Here is an 11,625-nt window from a genome sequence, read left to right as displayed (position 1 = left end):
ATCGTGGCTATATCAATTTACATTCCCACCAACAGAGCAAGAGGGTTCCCTTTTCTCCACACCCTCTCCAGCATTTGTTGTTTGTAGATTTTCTGATTATGCCCATTCTAACTGGTGTGAGGTGATACCTCATTGTAGTTTTGATTTGCATTTCTCTAATAATTAGTGATGTTGAGCAGCTTTTCATGTGCTTCTTGGACATCTGTATGTCTTCTTTGGAGAAATGTCTATTTAGGTCTTCTGCCCATTTTTGGATTGGGTTGTTTGTTTTTCTAATATTGAGCTGTTTATATACTTTAGAGATTAATGCTTTCTCCGTTGATTCGTTTGCAAATATTTTCTCCCATTCTGAGGGTTGTCTTTTACTCTTGTTTATGGTTTCCTTTGCGATGCAAAAGCTTTGAAGTTTCATTAGGTCCCATTTGTTTATTTATGTTTTTATTTCCATTACTCTAGGAGGTGGATCAGAAAAGATCTTGCTGTGATTTATGTCAAAGAGTGTTCTTCCTATGTTTTCCTCTAAGAGTTTTATAGTGTCCAGTCTTAAATGTAGGTCTCTAACCCATTTTGAGCTTATTTTTGTGTATGGTGTTAGGGAGTGTTCTAACTTCATTCTTTTACATGTAGCTTTCTAGTTTTCCCAGCACCACTTATTGAAGAGGCTGTCTTTTCTCCATTGTATATCCTTGCCTCCTTTGTCATAGATTAATTGACCATAGGTGCATGGGTTTATCTCTGGGCTTTCTATCCTGTTACATTGATCTATATTTCTGTTTTTGTGCCTGTACCATATTGTCTTGATTACTGTAGCTTTGTAGTATACTCTGAAGCCAGGGAGTTTGAGTCCTCCACCTCCATTTTTTCCCCTCAAGATTGCTTTGGCTATTTGGGGTCTTTTGTGTCTCCATACACATTTTAAGATTTTTTGTTCTTGTTCTGTAAAAAATGCCATTGATAATTTTATAGGGATTACACTAAACGTGTAGATTGCTTTGGGTAGTATAGTTATTTTCACAACGTTGAGTCTTCCAATCCAAGAACATGGTATATCTCTCCATCTGTTTGTATCATCTTTGATTTCTTTCATCAGTGTCTTATAGTCTTCTGAGTATAGGACTTTTACCTCCTTAGGTAGGTTTATTCCTAGGTATTTTATTCTTTTTGTTGCAATGGTGAATGTGATTGTTTCCTTAATTTCTCTTTCTGATCTTTTGTTGTAGTGTATAGGAATGCAAGAGATTTCTGTGCATTAACTTTGTATCCTGCAACTTTACCAAATTCATTGATTAACTCTAGTAGTTTTCTGGTGGCATCTTTAGGATTCTCTATGTATAGTATCATGTCATCTGCAAACAGTGACAGTTTTACTTCTTCTTTTCCAATTTGTATTCCTTTTATTTCTTTTTTTCTTTGATTGCCATGGCTAAGACTTCCAAAACTATGTTGAATAATAGTGGTGAGAATGGATATCCTTGTCTTGTTCCTGATCTTAGAGGAAATGCTTTCAGTTTTTCACCATTGAGAATGATGTTTGCTGTGGGTTTGTCGTATATGGCCTTTATTATGTTGAGGTAGGTTCCCTCTATGCCCACTTTCTGGAGAGTTTTAATCATAAATGGGTGTTGAATTTTGTCAGAAGCTTTTTCTGCATCTATTGAGATGATCATATGGTTTTTATTCTTCAGTTTGTTAATATGGTGTACCACATTGATTGATTTGTGTATATTGAAGAATCCTTGCATCCCTGGGATAAATCCCACTTGATCATGGTGTATGATCCTTTTAATGTGTTGTTGGATTCTGTTTGCTCGTATTTTGTTGAGGATTTTTGCCTCTATATTCATCAGTGATGTTGGTCTGTAACTTTCTTTTTCTGTAGTGTCTTTGTCTGGTTTTGGTATCAGGGTGATGGTGACCTCGTAGAATGAGTTTGGGAGTGTTCCTTCCTCTGCAATTTTTTGGAAGAGTTTGAGAAAGATAGATGTTAGCTCTTCTCTAAATTGTTGATAGAATTCACCTGTGAAGCCATCTGGTCCTGGACGTTTGTTTGTTGGAAGATTTTTAATCACAGTTTCAATTTCATTACTTGCGATTGGTCTGCTCATGTTTTCTATTTCCTCCTGGTTCAATCTTGGAAGGTTACACCTTACTAAGAATTTGTCCATTTCTTCCAGGTTGTCCATTTTTTTGGCATAGAGGTGCTTGTAGTAGTCTCTTATGATGCCTTTTATTTCTGTGGTGTCTGTTGTAACTTCTCCTTTTTCATTTCTAATTTTATTGATTTGAGTCCTCTCCCTCTTTTTCTTGATGAGTCTGGCTAAAGGTTTCTTAATTTGGTTTATAGTATCAAAGGACCAGCTTTTAGTTTTATTGGTCTTTGCTATTGTTTTCTTGGTTTCTATTTCATTTATTTCTGTTCTGATCTTTATGATTTCTTTCCTTCCACTAACTTTGGGTTTTGTTTGTTCTTCTTTCTTTAGTTCCTTTAGGTGTAAGGTTAGATTGTTTATTTGAGATTTTTGTTGTTTCTTGAGGTAGGAGTGTATTGCCATAAACTTCCCTCTTAGAACTGCTTTTGCTGCATCCCATACGTTTTGGATCATCATGTTTTTGTTGTCATTTGTCTCTAGGTATTTTTTGATTTCCTCTTTGATTTCTTCAGTGACCTCTTGGTTATTTAGTAACGTATTGTTTAGCCTCAATGTGTTTGTGTTTTTTACATTTTTTTCCTGTAATTGATTTCTAATCTCATAGCGTTGTGATTAGAATAGATGCTTTATATGATTTCAATTTTCTTAAATTTACCCATGCTTGATTTGTGACCCAAGATGTGATCTATCCTGGAGAATGTTCTGTGTGCCCTTGAGAAGAAAGTGTAATCTGCTGTTTTTGGATGAAATGTCCTATAATATCAATTAAATGTATCTGGTCTATTGTGTCATTTAAAGCTTGTGTTTCCTTATTAATTTTCTGTCTGGATGATCTGTCCATGGTTGTAGGTGAGGTGTTAAAGTCCCCCACTATTATTGTGTTACTGTCTATTTCCTCCTTTATAGCTGTGTTAGCATGTGCCTTATATATTGAGGTGCTCCTCTGTTAGGTGCATATATATTTATAATTGTTATATGTTCTTTAATCCTCTTGTCTGCTGATGCATGGGGCTGGGTTCCCTCCCTGTTGGTTGATTGGCCTGAGGCGACCCAACACTGGAGCCCGCAGGATCTTTGATGGGGCTAATGGCGGACTCTGGGAGGGCTCAAGCCAAGGAGTACTTCCCAGAACTTCTGCTGCCAGTGTCCTTGTCCTCACGGTGAGCCACAGACATCCCCTGCCTCTGCAGTAGACCCTCCAACACTAGCAGGTAGGTCTGGTTCAGTCTCCTATGGGGTCACTGCTCCTTCCCCCCTGGGTCCTGATGCACACACTAGTTTGTGTGTGCCCTCCAAGAGTGGAGTCTCTGTCTCCCCCAGTTCTGTCAAAGTCCTGCAATCAAATCCCACTAACCTTCAAAGTCTGATTCTCTGGGAATTCCTCTTCCCATTGCTGGACCCTCAGGTTGGGAAGTGTGATGTGGGGCCTAGAACCTTCACTCCAGTGGGTGAACTTCTGTGGTATAAGTGTTCTCCAGTGTGTGAGTCACCCACCCAGTGGTTATAGGATTTGATTTTATTGTGATTGCGCCCCTCGTACCATCTCATTGCAGCTTCTCCTTTGTCTTTGGATTTGAGGTATCTTTTTTGGTAGTTCCAGTGTCTTCCTGTTGATGATTGTTCAGCAGTTAGTTGTGATTCCGGTGCTGTTGCAAGAGGGAGTGAGCATACATCCTTCTACTCTGCCATCTTGAAGGATATGCACATTTTAAATCCTAATAAATACTACCTCTTTACCTTCCCTAAAGGTTGGGAAAATTTATAACTGTAGCAAGGGTGAATCAGGACCTTTCTCATTACCTAATACTTTAAATAAAAGTAATGTTATGACTATATAACTTTTATAACAAATCTTGTATTTTATAGTTTTTGGTATTATGACCTATTCCTGAGAAGACATTCGTGGGTTAGTCATAAAATGATTATATAAACACAAGGAAAATAGTTAAATGGTGTAATTATGAATGGCAGTTTAGAATTTTCCCTTTTTTTTCCTGACTTCAAATGTACAGTTTTTGTTTTCTTCTGCCAACAGTGTTCATTTCTTATTATTCATTCTCTTACATCTCTATCATGCTTCAGGGAGGACCAAGGTGAGATAGACCACCATCTGTCCTGGATAGTTTACACCAGATTATTTCTGAAAGTCCCTTCCAGCTCAGTGATTCTCTGAGAATATGAATTTTTTAAAAATTGAGTTACAAACTCGAAGATGATGGCTTGTGGTTTTATAGGGCTCATGTGTGGTTCTATTGAAAAAAAAAAAGAAAAGAGCCATGCTAATAAAATAAGAAGAGCATACCCGTGTCTTGAGGAAATATAATTTCTGGAAACATGACAGCAACCAGAACTATCAGGAGTTTGTATATTCAGGGTTGTTTTAGGTGACACAGGATTCTTGGACCCTTTCCACTTTGGTCCTATTGTTTTGACTCAAAGCACATTTTTGAATATAAATATTTTAATCAGAACTATAACACTGATCAATTTTCATTGAGGAAAATATTCCTAAAATGGACTTCAATAAAGCCAATGTGAATCTCTTAATCAATTTTCCACATGATGTTGTTATGCCATCTCTACATTGTTTAATTTTCATTTTATTTAACTGAAGTTGCTTGTATTGGATTCAATTCTTTTTCGTTTAAATTGAACAGATTTGATTCATCATTCAGTTTTCTGTCTGTATAAAATTGTACTGATGCTATCTTCTGTCATTTTTTGATGGCCATAATTTCTGCAAAGTTCTCTTTTTGAGTCAATGTTTGCAGGTCTAAATTTTGTGATGAAGATTTGGTTCTTTTGTCATTTTTATTCGATATTAATTTTACAATGTAGTTTTAGCCATTGTCAGTTTTGGGTTGATTTTTCAACCATCAACATCTATTGTATTATGAATTTGAATAAAAGACTGGTGGTTTGCATTTATCTCCTAGTTAATGCATGATAAATTTGTGAACACTTTTGTGATAGAGAGAGCAAAAGAAAATGGAGACTGACTGAGAGAGACAGACATAAGAGATCAACTTATTCCTAAGGAATCATTGCTGAATTCTTGAGTGCACAGAGGAGCTAAAACATCTTGCAGGTATAAAGTGTCAGAGATAAATGCCCTTGGGGTCAAATGGCTGAATCAAATCCTCTTGTTTTATTGTTGTTGAAGTGAATGCAGGTATTGAAATCTCTAACTTCTCTCCTTGGAATCCTCTCATCAGCATTCTTGACCTGTATAGTCAAGTCCCATTCTGTCTGTCTTCTATCTCCAAGAAGTAAAGAAGATGGAGGTGGGGCATTTAATTAGGATTAGTTTCAGGTCCCAGTGACAGAAGATCCAAAGTAACCAGAAAGAACTTCTCTTTCATCTACAAGAAATCCAGAGGGAGGCAGTGAGGAGAGTATTATTTGGACCCTGAGAACTGGAGCTGGGCAAGGGCTGCTGTCTCAGTGAGGGACCCAGCCTCAGCTAGAACTGGCCTGCTAAAACTGACGGAAAGTGAGGGGAGAAAGATTCTGACCTTTCTCTGCTAGTGTGTTCTACTGGGAGAATGTTGGTGTAACTAAACAAGAGATCTAGAGAGCCTGGCAGAAGCTGTCCATAGGGGTCAGTTAGGGGGGAACAGAGAAGGGCAAGGAATGGATTTGGGTGTGTGTGTGCAAATCCAGCATAAGGAAAGTAGACATAAACTGACTTAATGGGAAGAGACAGTGTTCAATGAGTACCATAAGAAAAGTACCGGTTTCTATGATAATACTATTAGCTACTGTTGATTGAATAGTGCTAACCACGTTCCGAGCAATATCCCATTTGGTCCTCACGACTATTTGTGAGGTAGACATATTGTTCTTATTTTAGGAAATGGGAAACCGAAGTGGAGAGATGTAAAGAACTGGTTGAAGTTAAAACACAAGTGGTAGATACAGGGCTCTATAGTAGTCTGCTTGGCCCCATCATCGTGCTCTCATGCACGATTTGATTTCCTGCCTGTAGGTCAGCAGGAGCACGTGACTTCCGATGGAGGTGCACAGCTGCCTCACTCTTAACTTCCTGTCAAGGGCGAGGACAACACTCTTTTCTCCCATTTTTCCGGGAAGGGAAGTTGGGGGCTGGGAGTGGAGAGGAGTGTGCCTGACAATTCCAGTTCCCCACCTTCCATTCCTGCTCCTTTCAGGAAACTCTTACAGCTCCCTCAGCGCTGGCTTGGCCATCACTTTCTGAAAAAATTGAGCCACGGGCAGGTCCCTCTCATTGGCCTGGTGGGATTTAGGGGAAGAAGTGGTTTGTCTCTTATCTGCTTCATTAGCTTTCTTCTGGGCAGAGAGCTCTGGATAAATCAGGTTCCCCATGACACTGAGGAAGGAAATCCCATTTGTTGGCCTGAGGTGGTGGGTGGAGTGGAGCGGGGAGGGAGTTTTTGAAGATAGGAAATTTAAAATAGTACACTCTTTCCTGCTTTGCAAAGAAACCGAGTTGGAAGAGACTGGGATTTAGTTCTAGTGATTTTCCATTTTTGTTTCTGTCAGCAACTACACCAGTTGAGCTTCTAGACAGGACATAGGAAAGTGAACAGTCCTGAACAACTGTATTATCTCAGACCAGTCCAGGGGGTAAAAGTAGTAAAAAGCATTGAAACATTAGCTATCGTGGCTTTCCAGGGCTAAGTGAAATGGCTATGAAGACAAACAATTAGCAAAGTCATTTGTTCTGATAAACACTGCTGGCCAGCGCTTCCAACAGGGACAAAGCTGTCATGGAGCTGCTTTTCCATATGAAGTCTACTGTTATTGCTGACAATTCTCACAAGCACACATCCCTCTAACCACAAAGAACCTGAGAAGAATCTACATTCTTTTCCCCCACAGCTTTGACTCTCTCCTTCAGTTCAGTGACAAGGTTCCAGAAAGGTCCCCACCTCATTTTCCAGCCAACTCTCAACTCCCTGGCAGGTTGACCGTCTCCTCTTCCAGCTTCCCCATCCTCACCATTGAACTCATTTCACTTGTGGCCTTGCTCAACCTCAGAAGCATTTGCCGCTCTCAACCATTCCCTTATTTCTGGATTTCTCTTTCCTCTTGGCTTTCTCTGACAACAACTTCTGATTTTCCTCTGCCTTTCTGCTTTTTCCCCTCTCACTAACATCTTTCCTCCCTGCCTGTCCTTTAAGTGCTGATTTACTTTCTGGTTCTTTCCTCGGCTGTTGCCTATCTTCCTTTAACATGCTCTTTATTCAGTCTTGGTGACCTTGTCTTCTAGTCTTCATCCAATAGCCACACACTAATAGCTTCCAATCTCTAGCCCAGATCTCTCGCCTGTGTTCCAGACCTATATAGATAACTAACTTCCTTCTGGATGCAGCAGACAATGCTGGTGCTCTGCCCAGACCCCGTAGGTCCCTTTTAGTATTTCTGTGTGTCACAGCCCCACTCCCAAAGCGAATCCTTATGCCTTCCCCCCCCCCCCCCAGAGGAATGTCCTTAGTTTACCAGAGCAGCTTTGTGTACATGCATGGAGAGTTTATGCGTGGCCCCTGCCCCTACCCAAGTCTGCTCCATTGCAACTCTTAACCAATGACTATTGGGTCTGGTGTATGAAAGCCCAGGTCTCTTGTGTTGAGTAGCATGTTGAGTCTGCCAGAAAGCAGATGTCAGGATGGAGTTAGAAGTGCAAGTAATTATTGGAGGGTAATGCTTATGGAAGGTAAAGGACAGAGAGAGCAAGAGTAGGCAGAGAAAGACTTTAGACCAAGAATTGATCTGACACCTGTGGAAGGAGAGAGAGGAGGGAGGAAGATTGGGTAGAATGAGCCTCAGACTGACATGCAGTGCTCACAAAGTCTCAGCTAGTCCAATGGGGTGCTCCAGTGCAAAGATTGTTTGTAGAGGAATCCCAGAAATGGCGAATTATTATAATTATACCTCTGTGCTCAATAGTTGGCTAGAGGCTGCCTGGGGGACGCATTGTCTCAGCTACAAAGCTGAGGCTGAAAGCACCAATAGTTAATTGCTAACAGCTAATTGAATTCCTTATGGAAGTTTCTCTCTTGAAGATGGGCCTGAGTTTCACATTAGATTCCATGCTGCTACAGGTGGGGGAGCTGTGCCTTCCTTGTTAAAATTCCCCCATGGGTCAGGCTAAAGCCTGAGCTCTGTAGAACTTTTGTCTGAGATCACATCCTTGTATGACTCTCTCCCTTTCCTCCACCTCCTTACTAGTCTCCTCTGTTCCCCCACTTCCTTACTAGTTTTCTCCTGGGAAAACTTCTTTTAGCAATTACTTGCATATGAATTCTTGACTCATAATCTTTTGGGGAGAACCCACCCCAAGACATGAACAAATCCATTTTGATATTCTGTAGAATCTCTAACTACAATCTTATCAGAAGAACACATTATCTTCTCACTTAGACTTTCCCTTCTCCAGAGCAAGTGGTACCTCCTCTGACCCAGTCACCCAACTCTGAAATCTGGGCACCACTTTTTGATCCCTGTCTTCATTCTGCACATACAATACACATCCAAATCTTATTTCTTTACACTCATTAACATTTCTCAGATCCATATCTCCTCTCCAACCATACTGACATGGATACTACGTCATCTTTTTGCTGGATTATGACAATGGGTCGCCTCCAGGATACCCCACCCCAATCCATCCTCCACACTGCAGCCAGGATGAGCTACCTAAACATGCAGGGGGTGTCTGGTAGAGGCAGAATCTATAAATTGTTGGAAGGGCAAAATGGCTATTCTGGAGGTTGCAAGCAACCCTTCCATTCTAGAGTGTGAAACAGAATTTACGTTTGAGAATAGTGTATCACTGTGTTCTGGGAAGAACCTTTTGAGTTGTGTGTTTTTGTTTTTGTTTTTCGATGATGTAGATATACGGCAAGAGTCAACCCACCATTTCTGTAGATGTCAATGGGGTGGGCACTTTTTGACGCACCAGATTTCTAGGGCTTAGATTTTGTTGGTGAACCTAATAGCCAGCATTCCTTGCTTCAGATAAATCTAATCAGAGGGTCAAGCTGGGGTTGGGTCTTGGGGGTATTAATTAGAGGGAAGGATCTTTCTCAGGTTTGTGCTTGAGTCATGGCTTCTCCAACTCTGACCTATGTGGACTGTCTTGTCCTCTTAAGAATTTCTGAAAATGAAAACAACTATCTCAGCCTGTTTTCCTCCATTAGAATTCTGATTTATTAGGTAAAACATAAAAAAAGATCAGGGCAATATTTGGTTAAGGTGGACATTCTCTGCCTCAAACTTTTGGGGGCTGCTAGCCTAGCTATGCTTTGAGGACCAGTCAGTCAGAGAGGTGGTCAAGATTCAGTTCAATGGCTCATTACAGTCTTTTGTCCCAACTAGAGTGTTAGCCCCTTGGGGGCAGGATCTTTGTCTGCTTCAGTTTTTATTCTCCAGAGTTTTTAGCATATGATAGGTGTTCAATATTTTTGTCTGTCTGATAACCTGAGTCTTGCTATCCCATGTTTCAGAATGTTTATATTTTAAGTGCCACAAGATAAGCACTAAATGTGAAAAACTAAGTAAAACAGGAATATAATCTTGTGATTTTGTAAAATAATGAAGCTAGCTTTTAATTTGAATTTAGTGGGTATTATTCAATTTGCAGAATTGTGTTCTACCTTGTTTACTTTTGGAGCAATAAGTACCTTTGTAGATCTGATTATTGATTAGTGTGAAGTGAACCTTTTATCTAATCTTGTTTCAATCCTTCTGTGGTCACCAGTGCAAAATAAGAATGGCTCATGCAAAGCTCCACATGGACAAAGAGAAAAAGATCAAAAAGGAATGTGGCTGATGCATTTATTCACAAGCATTACAGGTAGTCTGAAGAAAGTAGAGGAAATAATCACTTGTAGAAAGTTAGTCTGTAATGTGTGCCCAGGTAGTTACATAGTTCCTGATCAGTGACAAGCCAGTTTTAACATGTTTGTAGGTTGTGGAGATGGGCCAAAGCATACAAAATGAAATTTAATGGGAACAAATGAAAAATACCACTCAAAAGCCAGGGAGATGTAGGTTAATTTAACAAGATGATTTAAGAGATTTACTTTATTAGTTTATTTGAAGCCCAAGATAAATCAACAATGCAATTCTGCTGCTGAGAAAACAAATTCTATCTTAGGTTACATTACTAGAAAAATGAGTGGATGGGTGGTAGTTTCTGGGAACGCATCAAACCATACCTGGAATACTGTGTTTAATTCCAGGTGTGGCATTTTCAGATGGACATTAACAACGTAGAAATGTTCCTATGTTGAGGGGGGAAAGTGAAGAGTGTATTCAAAATCACTGTAACTGTTATTAGTAAATGGGAGCTATGGTGAAGTGCTCTCTCTGCCCTGTTCACCCACCTCTGCCCCTAAACAGAGAAGGTAGGGAAATAAGATAGATGTCTTAAGGTCAAATCATAAAAGTCAACACACTGGATAGGAAGAGAGAGATCCTAGGCCTCCATGAAACAGTATACAAAGGGCTATGTATATGTATTAATATACATTAAACAAACCTAAGGAAGAAAGGATCAATTAGAGAGGTGGAACATGGAAAAAAAAAGGAGTCAGAGAAAATGATCAGAAAACCAGCCGATCCCAGTCTAGGGTAGAAGGAGTCTAAGGTTATGGAGTTTTGCAGATAGTCAAGGACATTTCTATTATGACGGAAGAATACAAACAGCTCTTATAGTCTGATGACATTAAACATTCAAATCATCTATTTCCTTGTGTCCTGATTCTGTGCTCGCCACGCTACCTTCTGATTACCAATTGACTTCCCATGTAGACACACCTACAGGGAAAGAATGTGCCCGTGTGCCATCTGAGTATTCTGGGCTATGTGACAGTAATAGCTCTCATTGTAAATGAGTCTGTTGGCAATCGGTATCTCATGGGCTTGGCTAATGGAGTCTGCCTCAGAGGGTCAGAGCCACTCTTGATGTGCATACAGATTCTGGTTTAAAAATTGCAAAGCTGAGCCACAGACTCTGGATCACAGCAAATTCGCCAAGGTAACAAATTTCATGTCATTGGGAATTCTTGGGAAGTGAAATTCTTTTGGAAATCGGAACAGTAACCTTGTGAACACATATAGCAGGTATTGTCCTTTGATTCTTAGATATTGCTCCATTAAATCTTGACTTCTTTCCTTGAGGGGCTGAATTTGATTCACTTTTGTATGACAGTCACCCTGTATCCGCAGGTTCTGTACCCATGGATTCAACCAAACGTGGATTGAAAGTTTCAATCTGCGGTTGGTTGAACCCATGGATACTGAGGACCGACAGTAAGGGAACTGAGCATTCCAGGCTTTCGGTATTCTCAGGGAGGTCCTGGAACCAACCCCTCACGGATACTGAGGGACGTCTGTATTTATAATACTCAGCACATACAAGTTTCATCAACCAAGAGCTCATCTCTCACCACCCTAGACCTGACTGACTACCACTCTTCTTCAAGGTCGG

Source organism: Balaenoptera ricei, chromosome 4 (assembly GCF_028023285.1).
Source record: "Balaenoptera ricei isolate mBalRic1 chromosome 4, mBalRic1.hap2, whole genome shotgun sequence".
Classification (NCBI taxonomy): Eukaryota; Metazoa; Chordata; class Mammalia; order Artiodactyla; family Balaenopteridae; genus Balaenoptera; species Balaenoptera ricei.
The sequence above is the reverse complement of the archived record's forward strand: the minus strand, read 5'-3'. Positions refer to the sequence as shown.